The following is an 18,056-nucleotide window of genomic DNA, read 5'->3' as shown; positions in this document are numbered from 1 at the left end:
TACTAGGTTTATAAAGTTGTTGATAATTTATACTAGGATTATAAAGTTGTGGATAACTTACACTAGGATTATAAATTTGTGAATAACTTATACTAGGTTTATAAATTTGTTTATAACGTACACTAGGTTTATAAATTTGTGGATAACTTATATTAGGTTTATAAAGTTGTGAATAACTTGTCAAGGTATATAAAGTTATGGATAACTTATACAAGGTTTATAAACTTGTGGATAACTTATACTAGGTTTATAAAGTTGTGCAAAACTTGTACTAGGTTTATAAATTTGTAGATAACTTACACTAGGTTTAGAAAGTTGTGAATAACTTACACTAGGTTTATAAAGTTATGGATAACTTATACTAGGTTTATAAACGTGTGGATAACTTATACTAGGTTTATAAAGTTGTGGATAACTTACACTAGGTTTATAAAGTTGTTGATAACTTATACTAGGTTTATAAAATTGTTGATAACTTACTTAAGGTTTATAAAATTGTGTATAACTTACACTAAGTTTATAAATTTGTGAATAACTTATACTAGGTTTTTAAAGTTATGGATAACTTACACTAGGTTTATAAATATGTGGATAACTTATAGTAGGTTAATAAATTTTTGGATAACATACACTAAGTTTATAAAGCTATGGGTAACTTACACTAGGTTTATAAATTTGTGAAAAACTTATAATAGGATTATAAAGTTGTGGATAACTTATACTAGGTTTAATAAATTGTGAATAACTTACACTAGGTTTATAAAGTTGTTGATAATTTATACTAGGTTTATAAAGTTGTTGATAACTTACACTAGGTTTATAAACTTGTGGATAACTTACACTAGGTTTATAAATTTGTGGATAACTTATACTAGGTTTATAAATTTGTAAATAACTTACACTAGATTTATAAATTTCTTCATAGTTTATACTAGGTTTATAAAGTTGTTGATAACTTACTCTAAGTTTATAAAGTTATGATTAACTTACACTAGGTTTATAAATTTGTAAATAACTTACACTAGGTTTATAAAGTTGTGTATAACTTACACTAGGTTTATAAATTTGTTGATAAATTACACTAGGTTAATAAATTTTTGGATAACTTACACTAGGTTTATAAAGTTATGGGTAACTTACACTAGGTTTATAAATTTGTGAAAAACTTTTAATAGGATTATAAAGTTGTGGATAACTTATACTAGGTTAAGAAAATTGTGAATAACTTACACTAGGTTTATAAAGTTGTTGATAATTTATACTAGGATTATAAAGTTGTGGATAACTTACACTAGGATTATAAATTTGTGAATAACTTATACTATGTTTATAAATTTGTTTATAACTTACACTAGGTTTATAAATTTGTTGATAACTTATACTAGGTTTATAAAATTGTTGATAACTTACTTAAGGTTTATAAAATTGTGGATAACTTATACTAGGTTTATAAAGTTGTGGATAACTTATACTAGGTTTATAAAGTTGTTGATAACTTATACTAGATTTATAAAATTGTTGATAACTTACTTAAGGTTTATAAATTTGTGGATAACTTATACTAGGTTTATAAATTTATGGATAACTTATACTAGGATTATAAAGTTGTGGATAACTTATACTAGGTTTATAAAGTTGTGGATAACTTACTTTAGGGTTATAAAGTTGTGCATAATTTACACTAGGTTTATAAAGTTGTGCATAACTTACACTAGGTTTAAAAAGTTGTAGATAACTTCCACTAGGTTTATAAAATTGTTGATAACTTACTTAAGCTTCATAAAGTTGTGTATAATTTACACTATGTTTTTAAAGTTGTGGATAACTTACACTAGGTTTATAGAGTTGTTGATAACTTATACTAGGTTTATAAAGTTGTTGATAACTTATACTAGGTTTATAAAATTGTTGATAACTTACTTAAGGTTTATAAAATTGTGGATAACTTATACTAGGTTTATAAAGTTGTTGATAACTTATACTAGGTTTATAAAGTTGTTGATAACTTATACTAGGTTTTTAAAGTTGTGGATAACTTACTTTAGGTTTATAAAGTTTTGTATAATTTACACTAGGTTTATAAAGTTGTGGATAACTTACACTAGGTTTATAAAGTTGTTGATAACTTATACTAGGTTTATAAAATTGTTGATAACTTACTTAAGGTTTATAAAATTGTGTATAATTTACACTAGGTTTATAAAGTTGTGGATAACTTACACTAGGTTTATAGAGTTGTGGATAACTTATACTAGGTTTATAAAGTTGTTGATAACTTATACTAGGTTTATAAAATTGTTGATAACTTACTTAAGGTTTATAAAATTGTGGATAACTTATACTAGGTTTATAAAGTTGTGGATAACTTATACTAGGTTTATAAAGTTGTTGATAACTTATACTAGGTTTTTAAAGTTGTGGATAACTTACACTAGGTTTATAAATTTGTGGATAACTTACACTAGGTTTATAAAGTTGTGGATAACTTACACTAGGTTTATAGAGTTGTGGTTAACTTATACTAGGTTTATAAAGTTGTTGATAATTTATACTAGGTTTATAAAATTGATGTTAACTTACTTAAGGTTTATAAATTTGTGGATAACTTATACTAGGTTAATAAATTTATGGATAACTTATACTAGGATTATAAAGTTGTGGATAACTTATACTAGGTTTATAAAGTTGTGGATAACTTACTTTAGGTTTATAAAGTTGTGCATAATTTACAATAGGTTTATAAAGTTGTGCATAAACTTGTAGATATCTTACACTAGGTTTAAAAAGTTGAAGATAACTTATACTAGGTTTATAATTTTGTGGATAACTTATACTAGGTTTATAAAGTTGTTGATAACTTACACTAGGTTTAAAAAGTTGTGGATAACTTACACTAGGTTTATAAAGTTGTTGATAACTTACACTAGGTTTATAAAGTTGTAGATATCTTACACTAGGTTTATAAAGTTGTGTATAACTTACACTAGGTTTATAAAGTTGTTGATAACTTACACTAGGTTTGTAAATTGGTGGATAACTTATATTAGGATTATAAAGTTGTGGACAACTTATACTAGGTTTATAAAGTTGTGCATAACTTGCACTAGATTTATAAAGTTGTGGATAACTTACAATAGGTTTATAAAGTTGCGAATAACTTAAACTAGGTTTATAAATTTGTGGATAACTTACACTAGATTTATAAAGTTGTGGATAACTTATACTAGGTAATAAAGCTGTGGATAATTTATACTAGGTTTATAAAGCTGTGGATAATTTATACTTGGTTTAAAAAGTTTTTGGATAACTTACACTAGGTTTATAAATTTGTTGATAACTTAGACTAGGTTTATAAATTTGTGGATAACTTACACTAGGTCTATAAAGTTGTTGATAACTTATACTAAATTTATAAAGTTGTGGATAACTTATACTAGGTTTATAAAGCTGTGGATAATTTATACTAGGTTTATAAAGTTGTGGATATCTTACACTTGGTTTATAAATTTGTTGATAAATTAAAATAGGTTTATTAAGTTGTGTATAACTTATACTAGGTTTATAAAGTTATGAATAACTTATTCTAGGTTTATTAATTTTTGGATAACTTATTTTAGGTTTATAAAGTTGTCTAAAATTTATACTAGGTTTATAACGTTGTGGATAACTTACAATAGGTTTATAAAGTTGTGGCTAACTTACACTAGGTTTATAAAGTTGTGGATAACTTACACTAGGTTTATAAAGTTATGGCTCATTTATACTAGGATTATAAAGTTGTGCATAACTTATACTAGATTTATAATTTTGTGGATACTATACATAAAATTATGTATGCTAAACAAAAAAAACATCTGCGTTTATTGTCAAAACAAGGTAATTAACGTGTTGTTACAATTTCAATTATATTATTTTAAACTATAAGAAACTGTTTGTTATTCTCAGAAAGTTTTGAGGAAATTCTTTTTGTTGCTATTTATAATTTAACAACCTATAATACACTCAAAAACAAATTTTAATAACCTCATACAAGTATTTTTACAAGGACGAACGAAGAATAACAATGGTTTTACATGCAGTTTAGAAAGTTTATTATCGGTTATAGTTCAAATTAAAACGATTGTTTGAAAACAAAACAATTAAACTTTACAGTCGCTAACTTTTATAGATGTTTAACACTCTTTATGGTATAAGAAAGTTTTATTATTACAAGCCTTTAATTTTATTTAAATTTTTTAGTGAACATTTCTCTTTTAATAAAATGTGTAAAATGATTAAAATATAACTAATTTATTTGACGCGACGGCGGAACAACTTGTAAACAACACTAATTTTTGTTTCAACTTGCTCGTACAAGATTTAAAATTCATTTTGAAAAATCACATTAACAGTATATTGCGATAGCATCATACGCAACAAGTACATCATAGTTCTAAGGCATGTCGGTCAGCCTTTCCCAAACCACTTTAACATAAAATTCAACACAATAAAACTTATTAAATTTAGCGAAAAAACAACTCAAATCTCTCACAAACTCGAATTACTTAACTGTTTTTCTGATGAAAATTGATTTTTTAAATAACTTTACAAACCTGATGACTAGTTTAAATAAAGATACATTAATAACTATCTATAAGTGGTTACGTTTTGTATCTTGCTTGAGTATCTATTAACAATAGTTAACATAGGAGGTTTATAAAGCTTTAGATAACTTATACTAGGTTTATAAAGTTGTGCATAACTTGTACTACGTTTATAAATTTGTTGATAACTTTTACTAGGTTTATAAAGTTGTAGATAGCTTATACTAGGTTTATAAAATTGTGGATAACTTATAATAGGATTATAAAGTTGTTGAAAACTTACACTAGGTTTATAAAGTTGTGGATAACATACACTAGGTTTATAAGGTTGTGGATAACTTGTAATAGGATTATAAAGTTGTTGAAAACTTACACTAGGTTTATAAATTTGTGGATAACTTACACTAGGTTTATAAAGTTGTAGATAATTTATACTAGGTTTATAAAGTTGTAGATAACTTTTACTAGGATTATAAAAATGTAGATCATTTGTACTAGGTTTATAAATTTGTTGATAACTTGTACTACGTTTATAAATTTGTTGATAACTTTTACTAGGTTTATAAAGTAGTTGATAGCTTATACTAGGTTTATAAAATTGTGGATAACTTACACTAGGTTTATAAGGTTGTGGATAACTTATAATAGGATTATAAAGTTGTTCAAAACTTACACTAGGTTTATAAATTTGTGGATAACTTACACTAGGGTTATAAAGTTGTAGATAACTTTTACTAGGATTATAAAAATGTAGATCATTTGTACTAGGTTTATAAATTTGTTGATAACTTGTACTAGGTTTATAAAGTTGTGGAAAACTTATACTAGAATTATAAAGTTGTTGATAACTTATAATAGGTTTATAAAATTGTTGATAACTTATACTAGGTTTATTAAGTTGTTGATAACTTGTATTAGGTTTATAAAGTTGTGGATAACTTATTCTAGGTTTATAAAGTTGTGTATAATTTATACTAGGTTTATAAAGTTGTGAATAACTTGTACTAGGTTTATAAAGTTTTGCATAACTTATACTAGGTTTATAAAGTTGTGAATAACTTACACTAGGTTTTAAAAGTTGTAGATAACTTATACTAGGTTTTAAAAGTTGTGGATAACTTACACTAAGTTTATATAGATGTGGATAACTTACACTAGGTTTATAAAGTTGTGAATACTTATACTAGGTTTATAAAAATGTTGATAACTTACACTAGGTTTATAAATTTGTGGATAACTTACACTTGGTTTATAAAGTTGTTGATAATTTACACTACGTTTATAAAAAAGTAGATAACTTATACTAGATTTATAAAGTTGTGCATAACTTACACTAGGTTTATAAATTTGTGTATAACTTACACTGGGTTTATAAAGTTGTGGATAACTTACACTAGGTTTATAAAGTTGTGAATAACTTATACTAGGTTTATAAATTTGTGAATAACATATACTAGGTTTATAAAGTTGTTAATAACTTATACTAGGTTTATAAAGTTGTTCATAACTTGTACTAGGTTTATAAATTTGTGTAAACTTATACTAGGTTTATAAAGTTGCGGATAACTTACACTAGGTTTAAAATGTTGTAGATAACTTATACTAGGTTTATAAATTTGTAGATAACTTACACTAGGTTAATAAAGTTGTGGATAACTTATACTAGGTTTATAAAGTTGTGGATAACTTACACTAGGTTTATAAAGTTGTGTATAATTTATACTAGGTTTATAAAGCTGTTGATTACTTATACTAGGTTTATAAAGTTGTGGATAACTTACACTAGGTTTATAAAGTTGTTCATAACTTGTACTAGGTTTATAAAGTTGTGGATAACTTACACTAGGATTATAAAGTTTTTGATAACTTGCAATAGGTTTATAAAGTTGTTGATAATTTACACTAGGTTTATAAAGTTGTGAAAAACTTGTACTAGGTTTATAAATTTGTGATAACTTATACTAGGTTTATAAAGTTGTGAATAGCTTATACTAGGTTTATAAAGTTGTGAATAACTTATACTAGGTTTATAAAGCTGTTGATAACTTATACTAGGTTTATAAGTTGTGAATAACTTGTACTAGGTTTATAAAGTTGTGGATAACTTACACTATGTTTATAAAGTTGTGAATAACTTAAACTAGGTTTATAAATTTGTAGATAACTTACACTAGGTTTTTAAATTGTGTATAACTTGTACTAGGTTTATAATGTTATGGATAACTTATACTAGGTTAATAAAGTTGTGGATAACTTATACTAGGTTTATAAAATTGTGGACAACTTATACTAGGTTTAAAAGTTGTGAATAACTTACACTAGGTTTATAAAGTTGTGAATAACTTATACTAGGTTTTTAAAGTTGTGTATAACTAACACTAGGTTTAAAACATTGTGTATAACTTGTACTAGGTTTATAATTTTATGGATAACTTATACTAGGTTAATAAAGTTGTGGATAACTTATACTAGGTTTATAAAGTTGTGGATAACTTACACTAGGATTATAAAGTTGTGAATAAATTATACTTAGTTTATAAAGCTGTGAATAACTTATACTAGGTTTATAAAGCTGTTGATAACTTATACTAGGTCAGGGGTCGGCAGGCAGTTGGTGCTCGCGGGCCAAATTTCAAGTTTCAAAAAACTTCGCGGGCCGCAGTTTTAGTTTTAGTTACATTTAAATAATCTTCTGGTTTTAGTTTTAGTCACACTTTTATTCAGTTTATTATTTGGATTTGCTTTTATTTTAACATAGACTATTTATTTAAATAAATAAAAAATGATTTAAATTTACATTGACTAATATAATAAAGTCTTAATAAATTATGTACTACTTTTACTAATTAATAGTTTAAATTAATATTTTTATTATTTTGCTTGCAACTTAACTTTTTATAAAAACCAAGCTTGAATTACTTTATGAGTGACTTTTATACATTTTTTTATGTTATCAACTCTTTTTTTTTATAAAAAATTGTTAATTATTGTAAATAAATTTTAAATTTTTACAAATTTGCACTCTTTAAAAAATTCAGTAATTAGTTAACATAAAAATAAAACCTATTTGTATTGAAGAAACCTAAAACTTTTTTTTTACGTAATCATTGCTCAAATAGTCTTATACTAATTTACTAGCCTTTTACATGGTTGTCACTTTAACAGCAAACATGTTTGAGTTATAGAAAACCAGTCTAAGTTTACTAAAAGTTGAAAAAGCTAAAAAATTGCTGTTAATCAAGCTTAAATAACTAACTAAAATATTATAATTACTAAAATGTACATAATATGTATGTAGCCTAGAATAAATTACAATAAATAAACTACACTACAATCATAAAACTATTATGAGTATTGATAGATTTACTTAAAGTACTTGAAAAATAAATTTCACACAGACCTGAGTTTTCAACATTGTCTTAAACAGGTTTTTTATAGTCTGAGTACACAAATTTCTTAAGTAGGCTTTTTTTTTTTGCAACCCTGTTTAAAACAAAGTTTACAAAATATAAATGAAGTTTATTAACAGTGAATTAAATATAGACAAAAAAATAAATGTTATAAGTCAGCTTGAATGTATATTTAACTTTTTTAAATATTTATAACAAAAATAATGAAAATTTATTAACCCATCAATAAGAATTTTTTTTTCAGCATTATAACAAATCTTTATCGCAATAAAAATGTTGCATTTAAAAATAGTAAATGTGAAATATAAGACAAACTAAAAAAATATAAAAACGTTAGTTAGGAATTATTGCAAGAAACAAAAAAAAAATGCTTACGTCAGTTTTAACAAAGCGCATGATTATCTTTAGTAACTACAGACTGATCAGAAAAAAATTTCAAGGCATTTATAAAATAGTAAAAGTAATTAAGAAAAAAGGAGATACCGTTTGAATTGAAAATATTTTAAATATTTGTCTTAACAACTTAACTTGGTATTACAAAGAAAAAACAAGTTATTCTATGAAATGTGGTGCCATATAATGATACTTGAAACAAAGTCAAAACTTTTGGAGATTCAGATAAACGAAAACAACTATATAAGTTTACACAACCTTTGAAACATTAAACTAATAACAGATTTTGACTTTTTAGATACAAAGACTTATCAGAAATTTTTTTTCTACAATTTTTTGACTTTCAATAGTTAGAAACTAAGTTTAGATTCTACAAAACTTACACAAAAATATTTAAGTTAAAGTCTAACGAACATTTACAATCAAAGTTTTCTGCGTGCAATAGCTTGATTGAAGTAGTTTTTTTTCTTTTGTAAATCAAGCAGTATCATAAATTATCAAACAACGCAAAAAATGGCAAAAGAATTAGTAGTGAAATTAATGAAGGGAAGGATTATTTAAATCACATACGAAAAAAATTATATTGTTCATATCAGTATCTGTAGCTTAAAAAAAAAACATTTAAAACTTTTTTTTTTAATCTCAATTTCCAGGTTTTTGTAGCCAAATTTTCAAATTCAAGATACTATGTCAACACTGATTGTTCACACTTATAAATTAATATTAACAATATTTCAAAGTATAGCAGCTGCAACACTTGAAATATAATCTATATTATAACCATAACTGTGAGTATAACTAAACATAAATTATAAGTTTGTTTTCCATTCTTCAAAGCAAAAAAGTTTTGAATGAGTGCCAAAAACTAGCCTAATAACTTAGATTTAAATTTTAGAACAAAAAAAGCAATTCAAGCTAAATACTAAAAAAATGCCTAAATTAACCTGAGATTTGAAAAGTATTCGATGACTGACTTAGTCCAATATTGTGGCAAAGTTAAGTTGCTTAATTGCTTGATTTAAACTACTTTGATTAACAACTTTAAAATTTAATAAATTTACCATCACTGAATATAATATATCTTAAATACGTAGTTATAAAAAATAGCATATATGTATATCAGAATGCAAAGCAAAGAAATAAATTCGATTTACCAAAAACTTTTGTTTGAAAAATGAAACTGTAAACCTATCAATTTACATAACAAGTATATTTTTATCTCTGCATATATACTGTTTTAAAAGTGTTTGTAAACACTAAGATTTTCTAAGTAGGAAAAAATATATATGTATGATTAAAATTCACTTAATCTAACTTAAGTATTTAAAAAAAACTGTTTAAATAATGGTTCTAAACATCTGTGTACAGTGGTGTGTATAGTAACTAGTTTAAATTGCACACAATCCTTCTAAAATTTGTTATGTTTTAAATTGAAAATAAAATAAACCTTTTTGTTATTTTGCAATTTTAAATGTTTTTGTGCACACTTAGATATAAATTACTGTGATAAAACATTTGTTAAAGAATTTAGGTATTAATTACATTTTAAACAAAATACCTGAACTGTACAGAATGAAATTTTAGTTAATTACTTACTATTATTACATGGAAAGCATTTTCGTTTAGTTTTTTTACTAAATAAGTGACATATAAACAACCTACTGCATCAAAGCATTTCTTTTTTCAGCAATTGATTTACAGATGCAATAAGAAAGTTATTGTGAAACTGATAGAAAATCACTTGTCAAATGCTAATCTGTCTTTTTAACAATTTCAAGTCAAAGCAATAGATTTTTTTAGGTGTTTTAAAATGTTATACAGGGACTTAAAACGATATTACTAAATCTAAACCAAATTACCGAAAAAAAATTCACCAAAATTTATTTTTGCTCGGCAGGCCACATTTAGTAGCTCGCGGGCCGCAGAAATTTCTCTCGCGGGCCGCATTCCATTCAAAAAAGTAACGTGCTCGCGGGCCGCAGATTTATCCTTCGCGGGCCGCATATGGCCCGCGGGCCGCAGTTTGCCGACCCCTGTACTAGGTTTATAATGTTGTGAATAACTTGTACTAGGTTTATAAATTTGTGGATAACTTACACTAGATTTATAAATTTGTTTATAACTTACACTAGGTTTATAAAGTTGTGTATAATTTTTACTAGGTTTATAAATTTGTGGATAACTTACACTAGGTTTATAACATTGTGTATAACTTATACTAGGTTTATAAAGTTGTGCATAACTTATACTAGGTTTATAAAGTTATGGGTAACTTATACTAGGTTTATAAAGTTGTGGATAACTTTTACTAGGTTTATAGAGTTGTGGATAAATTATACTAGGTTTATAAAATTGTGCATAACTTACACTAGGTTTAAAAAGTTGTAGATAACTTATACTAGGTTTATAAAGTTATGGGTAACTTATACTAGGTTTATAAAGTTGTGGATAACTTTTACTAGGTTTATAGAGTTGTGGATAAATTATACTAGGTTTATAAAATTGTGCATAACTTACACTAGGTTTAAAAAGTTGTAGATAACTTATACTAGGTTTATAAATTTGTAGATAACTTACACTAAGTTTATAAAGTTGTGTATAACTTACACTAGGTTAATAAAGTTGTGGATAACTTACACTAGGTTTATAAAGTTGTGGATAACTTATACTAGGTTTATAAATTTGTGGATAACTTGTACTAGGTTTATAAAGTTGTGGATAACTTGTACTAGGTTTATAAAGTTGTGGATAACTTATACTAGGTTTATAAAGTTGTGGATAACATACACTAGGTTTATAAAGTTGTGGATAATTTGTACTAGGTTTATAAAATTGTGTATAACTTGTACTAGGTTTATAATGTTATGGATAACATATACTAGGTTAATAAAGTTGTGGATAACTTATACTAGGTTTATAAAGTTGTGAATAACTTGTACTAGGTTTAAAAAGTTGTTGATAACTTACACTAGGTTTATAAAGTTGTGGATAACTTACACTAGGTTTATAAAGTTGTGAATAACTTATACTAGGTTTATAAAGTTGTGGATAACCTACACTAGGTTTATAAAAATGTAGATAACTTGTACTAGGTTTATAAAGTTGTGGATAACTTACACTAGATTTATAAAGTTGTAGATAACTTGCAATAGGTTTATAAAGTTGTTGATAACTTGTACTAGGTTTATAAAGTTGTGGATAACTTACACTAGGTTTATAAAAATGTAGATAACTTGTACTAGGTATATAAAGTTGTGGATAACTTAAACTAGGTTTATAAAGTTGTAGATAACTTGTACTAGGTTTATAAAGTTGTGGATAACTTATACTAGGTTTATAAAGTTGTGGATAACTTATACTAGGTTTATAAAGTTGTGGATAACTTACACTAGGTTTATAAAGTTTTGGATAACTTATACTAGGTTTATAAAGTTGTGGATAACTTACACTAGGTTTATAAAGTTGTGGATAACTTACACTAGGTTTATAAAGTTTTGGATAACTTATACTAGGTTTATAAAGTTGTGGATAACTTATACTAGGTTTATAAAGTTGTGGATAACTTACACTAGGTTTATAAAGTTGTGGATAACTTATACTTGATTTATAACTGAAAGTGGGTTTATAAAGTGCGTGTTGAATTTATATTTTTATTCGAATAGGTTTATTCTAATCTAATTTTTAATCACCATCTACATAACGTAGAAATTTTTCATGAAGGTATTGTTGTTCAATTCCAGCTATAACTAACTGGCTATCGGGTCATTATATCGCCAACGGGGTGTTCTACTTCTACAATATTAGGGGCCTGGTTTATAACGCAACGTGCGCTTTAACTTGTATAAGAGATATCCCGAAGATAACTAGTAAACTAGAGTTGATTTAAATAAACTAATATGACTTAATTTCTATTTACTAAAGGTTAAATAAGTTACTAATATTAATGTTAAACGTAATTCGAGTCTGTGATAATTAAAGTATTTACAATGAAATTGCGAAACGAAAATATGATACAATACTGTAAAACATAAAACTAATATATCGAATTATCAATTCTTTTAAAAGAATAAAATACATGAATCAAAGAAGCTAAAAACTAAGTGTTCGTTTAAACAAAACTCATAAAGTGATCTAAAAGCGAACCAAATTCGACAAACAAGATTGAAATCATTCATAAAGTAAGTGCAGCGAAAAGCCGTAATGACTTAAAATTGACTGCTACGCAGTAAAAACTAAAAGCCAGTTTTAAGCGTAACTTTACTTTAAATACAAGATAGCTCTCTCGAAAAGGAGAAAATGCCAATAGCAATACAAAGATATTATATTAAACAACATTATTGTTACTTAAAACTTTAAACTTAAATTTTTAGCAATAATCAAGTCCTATTAAATAAATAGTAGTCCAGCAAAGATTTTGCTATAAATTATCTAAGATAACTTTGTTGATAATTTTACTAAATAATACATTGAACAAGTTGTAAAGATGAGTTTTTAGGAAGTTTATATATATTTGTAAAATGATCTAAATATTATTCAATTTAAGTTAATAGTTTTTTGTGTAGTATTTATTAAGCTGATATTAAAAATAAAAATAAAAGGACATTGAAGTTGTCACTGGTTTTCTTGAAATAAAAGAGTATAATGTTAACACGTTGTATTTAATCTTCTTACTGATAGAAATAAGGTAACATAATGTCGATAAAAATTATGAATTGAATTAATTTTGCTTTGTAAAAAAGTATAATAGTTTTTAATTTAAAAACTTTTGTTGTATAAAGCTTGTTTTAACTTTTAAACAATCAGCTAAAACGCTTAAATGAAATAGCTTTAAATAAAATTTAGAGGAATATTTAAGGGTTATTTAAATGAATAGATAGATATTTGATATTTGATTTTTTTTTAGATGGGTAAACGATTCTTTAGAGAACTTTAAAGTTAGTTACAGTATTGTATAGTTCTACTGAAATTATACTTAGTATGAGATTTAGATTTGCATTTAACATTTCTTCTAAAAATATTAAACATTTTATATACAGGTAATGTTTGATTTTTTTCAAATTATGAGTAAACTTTCCAACTAACTTAGTGTTAAAATCTTAAACTTCTGCAAATTAAGTTTGTAAATATTAATTTTATTAACTCTAGTAAAGCCATTTTTTCATAAGTAAAATTTTTATCAAACTTGTATACAACTAAAACATTTATTAATTATAACAATTACTATTACAGATGAAAGACCTCTACTCTATATTGTAGTGTTTAAGTATATTGTTTAAGTATTTTGGATATTTGAACATAAGTGACCAGTAAATGTACAATAAGTAACACAAGACACACAATTTCAAAAACACTAAATATGTTTCGAGCAATTCTTTTCAGTAGAGTACAATGCTAACAAATAATAAAATTTTACAACTTATATAGTAACCAAGTAATCATAAAATAATCAAAAGATTAATAAAAGAAAAAAGCAATTAGTAACCGTTAAAATCAAATAAGTCCATTTACGTTATATTTGATCTACAGTAAAACTAAACATAAATAAAATGAAAATTTATAAAACATATAAAATGTTACGAAAATAAAGAAACAGTACAGTCAAAATCTTTTTGCTTACATAATTCAGGTTTCCTTAAAAAAATACAAATGGCTTCTAATTTAATCAAATCGAAAACATTACTACAAATTTTAATAATTTTAATTCTATCTATATTATATTTGTTTAAACAAGTTGGATTATTAACTAAATGATCTTAAATAGATGAACGTTTAGATGCGTTTAAAAAGTATTTTGTTTAATTATCTATTGGAACAAATTGTTTGTAATGTAAATACTGTGAATGAAACCGATTTAGATGGTGTAAAACTGGATATCTTTTTGTCGCATTTTTTAGTGTTTATTTGTTTATTTAATTCTTTTTCCATTTGGATGTAACTTTTTCGGGCATGTAAACTAATTTACCATAGTTTGATAATTTTGTTTAGTCAGTCTTATAGTTTTAGCAAATCTAATTTTGCTGTTTAAACACTTTGTTTCAACATATTTCTTAAGTTCAACTGCGCTTATTTTTGTTGCATTTCGAAGTTTTGTCGTGTAGCTTATAATAAAAACAAATCTGACATCAGTATTATCTATAGTCTGTAAGATCTGTAAATACTAAAAAAGTAGAAATATGCAATAGTTACATAACTTAGGGCTGTTATTTGATTTTTTTTAAGTTCTGCATTGTTTGTCTTGAAACTTTTAAAGTTAGTTATACAACTTTTTTTTAAATACAGTTTCCTTAAAAAGTAAAGTGTTTTAGCTTTAGTAAAAAATTGAATCTAATCAACTAAATTAATACATGTTAAGCAACTTTCCCTTTGGAGCTGGAGCTTGGCACCAGCTCTGTGAAACCTTTGCATAACTCCACTGCCTAACTGTGGATCTTTTGGTTAAGCTGAGGCTTCGGCAGTAAACCCTAAAGAAAAATCAGACAAGGTTAAGTTTTAACAACTAGGGTAAAGGGAACTTTGTAGAAGTGTATTGCACTTTTTTGGTTTCTTGTTATCTAATATTCATTTAATTACCTTGTGACTATTATAAGTGCGTTACTGTTGCTAAAGTTAAGTTTAAAAACAAACGTTTGGAATATACACTGGTCGTGAACTTAAACATACGGTATAGTTTAAGTTTAGCTTTCTGTTTTAAAATAGACATCGTCGATTAATTTATAACAAATAATTTTTTAGTATTTCGAAGGTACTTTCTTAGTTAAATAAATATTTGAGAACTATGAAGTTATGTTTTCTAGTTAGTTTGCAATAATAATTTTCAATACACTCTAAAACGCTGACTAATAAAGAAGTGAACACATTATAAATACAATGACAGACAATAGAAGGCTAGTTAAGCAGTGTTATAAGAAGATAAATATACTTTTTAAATCCGACCTGCGAACAATTCCAACTCAAATATACTTTTTATTTATTTTATTATACCTTTTATTTTTGTTATATTTTTGTTTATTTGTTTTTTACTATCACTGTTTTCCCAAACCCTTACTCTTGGTCGGTAAGCGATTCTCAGATTTGACCGGGTGGGATTTAAAATTTTTTAAAAGTAAATCATTGCGGGTTGGAAATGAGCAGCTCTTATTTACTTGTTATAATTTTAATTATTCTTTTTTAGTTTAAATTTTCCTAAGCACAGTAAAAACCCCAAAGAAATATCATTAATGAAAATTTCTAATTAAAATCTTCTACTTTAATTTATTCATATTTAAAATCCTATAAATTGTGCTTTTATTTGTTTACTTATTTTACTTTGGCTACTGCAAAATTAAAATTTAAAAAAAATCACAAGTATTGTTTTTATTCAAAGTTTTATTCACTACTTCGACTTAAACTCAGTTTTTGCCCATATGTATTAGGGATCATACCTCAACTAAAATATGTTTATCCATCATCGGATTAACCGTAACAGCAATCAAGTTGGTATCAAAGACACTTTTGTACGAGTTGAAATTTCTTTTTTAAATAACTTATTATTCTTATTTAACTTAACTTATTTTTATTAGTAAGTTTTATTAGTTAGTACTCGTTTTTTTTTTATTTTTTGTTATTACTATCACTGTTACCCCTAACCCTTACCCTCGGTTGGTAACTTTTATTTTTCTTTTTTTTTACTTATTTTTAAATTTATCTATTAGTTTTTTTTTTACTCTCGTGTGCAAAAGTGTCTTCGTGCACACTTTAGCCGTTCCCTAATACAACGTGCAAACAACTTTACAAACCTCCATTATTTATATAACTTAAACTAAACAAAAACAAAATAGTTTTTAGACTAAAATAATAACACTAAACTTTTATTAATAAACAACAACAACCTAAATAAAGAATTTAGTTTAAACATTTAACCAATTGTTTTTAGTTTCTAATACATCCAAAAAAAAAATGAGAATTCATCTGGAGCAAAAATGGAATTATTCACTTGAGAAAAATGAAGAGTCTAAAAAATTTTCATTAAGAAAGGAATAAAACATTGTATGTATAAGCATTTAATTTAACAACATTTCAAGTAAAAGAACATATAAAAATCAGACATGTTCTTATGTCTGTTAATTATAGCTAAAAAAAATGCCATTTAGTTTTATAAATAATTCTGATTTATTAATTTTTTTTTTCATATTCTTAATATTTTCAAATTAAGATATTTTTTCATTTAATAAAATTAATAAGCAAAACTTTTCTTTATGAACAACAACCTAAATAGAGAGTTTAATTTAAATATTGAACCAACTGTTTTTAGTTCCTAAAAAATCTCTACTGAGAAGTTGGAATCCCAAGAGAATGGAAGTTATAATGATAAAAGCTTAAATTTTCTCTCAATAAATACAAGAAGTCTCAGTAAAAATAATTCACTCTTTGAAGAGCTAATGTCCTCGTGTACCATTAAACCAGATATAATAGGTATGTGAGGAACAAAACTTAAAAAAAAACAGCAATATAGATCTAAAATAATTTCAAAATTACGGTTTACATTTTGTAATCTCTGAAAACAGATGTGGTGGGCTGCTCATCTACATTATAAACTCAATTTCATAATCAATAAAACAAGACCTCAAGTTTACTTACAGTAAATATGAACCATTATGGTTAAAAGTATTTGTAGAAATTAACAAAAATAACAGCAAAAACACCTTAATAGCTAATATATATACACCCAGAAGTCAAGACATTCCATAAATGAGTTTGATACAAAAATTACTTTTTGTTTCAGATGTTTGTATTTTTGGAGACATTATTATTAGCTCTTTAGATTGTAAGGTTCATTCAGTGACAAGTTATTTAAATCAAATTAATAGTTTTAATCTAACAAATTTTATCGAAGTATCAACTAGGATAAATAATATGGGAGGTACATTTGTTGATCATTTTTATTATTCATGTCCAGAAAAATTAACTAATTCTTATGTATTTCTATCCGATATGTCACACCATTTTCCACTTTATATTAAACTAAAAATTTGTTAGCTAGTTCAAAATAAGTCTAAGAACAGAAATTAATATATTCAAGATTTTTCAAAAATTTTAACTGGTGCATTTAACATTCTCAACAAACATAAAACAGACAAAATTATTAAGTCTAAAAACTCCTTAAACACCAGATTTGATAACTTAATAGACAAAATCAAAGAGATTACTGACCAAAATGTTCCAACTAAAAAATTTCTAAAGCTAAACTAAAATTGAAATCTAAAATCTGGATAACAAAAGAAATACTAATGTCTATAAACAGAAAAAAAAGCTGTATAAAAACCATTGCAAAAATAATTTTAATAACCCAGTTAAACTACAAGAATTCAAAAGATATAGAAATAAACTAACAAAAACCATAATTCACTCTAAAAAATCATAATATGAAAACATGATGAAAAGTTCTTATAAAAATACATCTAAAATTTGGCAAGTAATAAATAGACAGAAAAAAATCAGCTATTTCCACGGAAACAGGTCCAAATTGCACGAAGAAAAAATTGCACGAGGAGATTAAGTTGCACGAATGACAGTTTTGACGGTGGGTCATTTTTGACGATAGTAATAAAAAACAGAAAAAAAGTTGTAACAAAAATACAGAAAAAAAAACTAAAAAGTGAATTTAAAAAAAAATACCGACTGAGGGTATGGA

This window comes from Thalia democratica, chromosome 5 (genome assembly GCF_965202585.1).
Source record: "Thalia democratica chromosome 5, ktThaDemo2.hap1.1, whole genome shotgun sequence".
Taxonomy (NCBI): Eukaryota; Metazoa; Chordata; class Thaliacea; order Salpida; family Salpidae; genus Thalia; species Thalia democratica.
The sequence above is the reverse complement of the archived record's forward strand: the minus strand, read 5'-3'. Positions refer to the sequence as shown.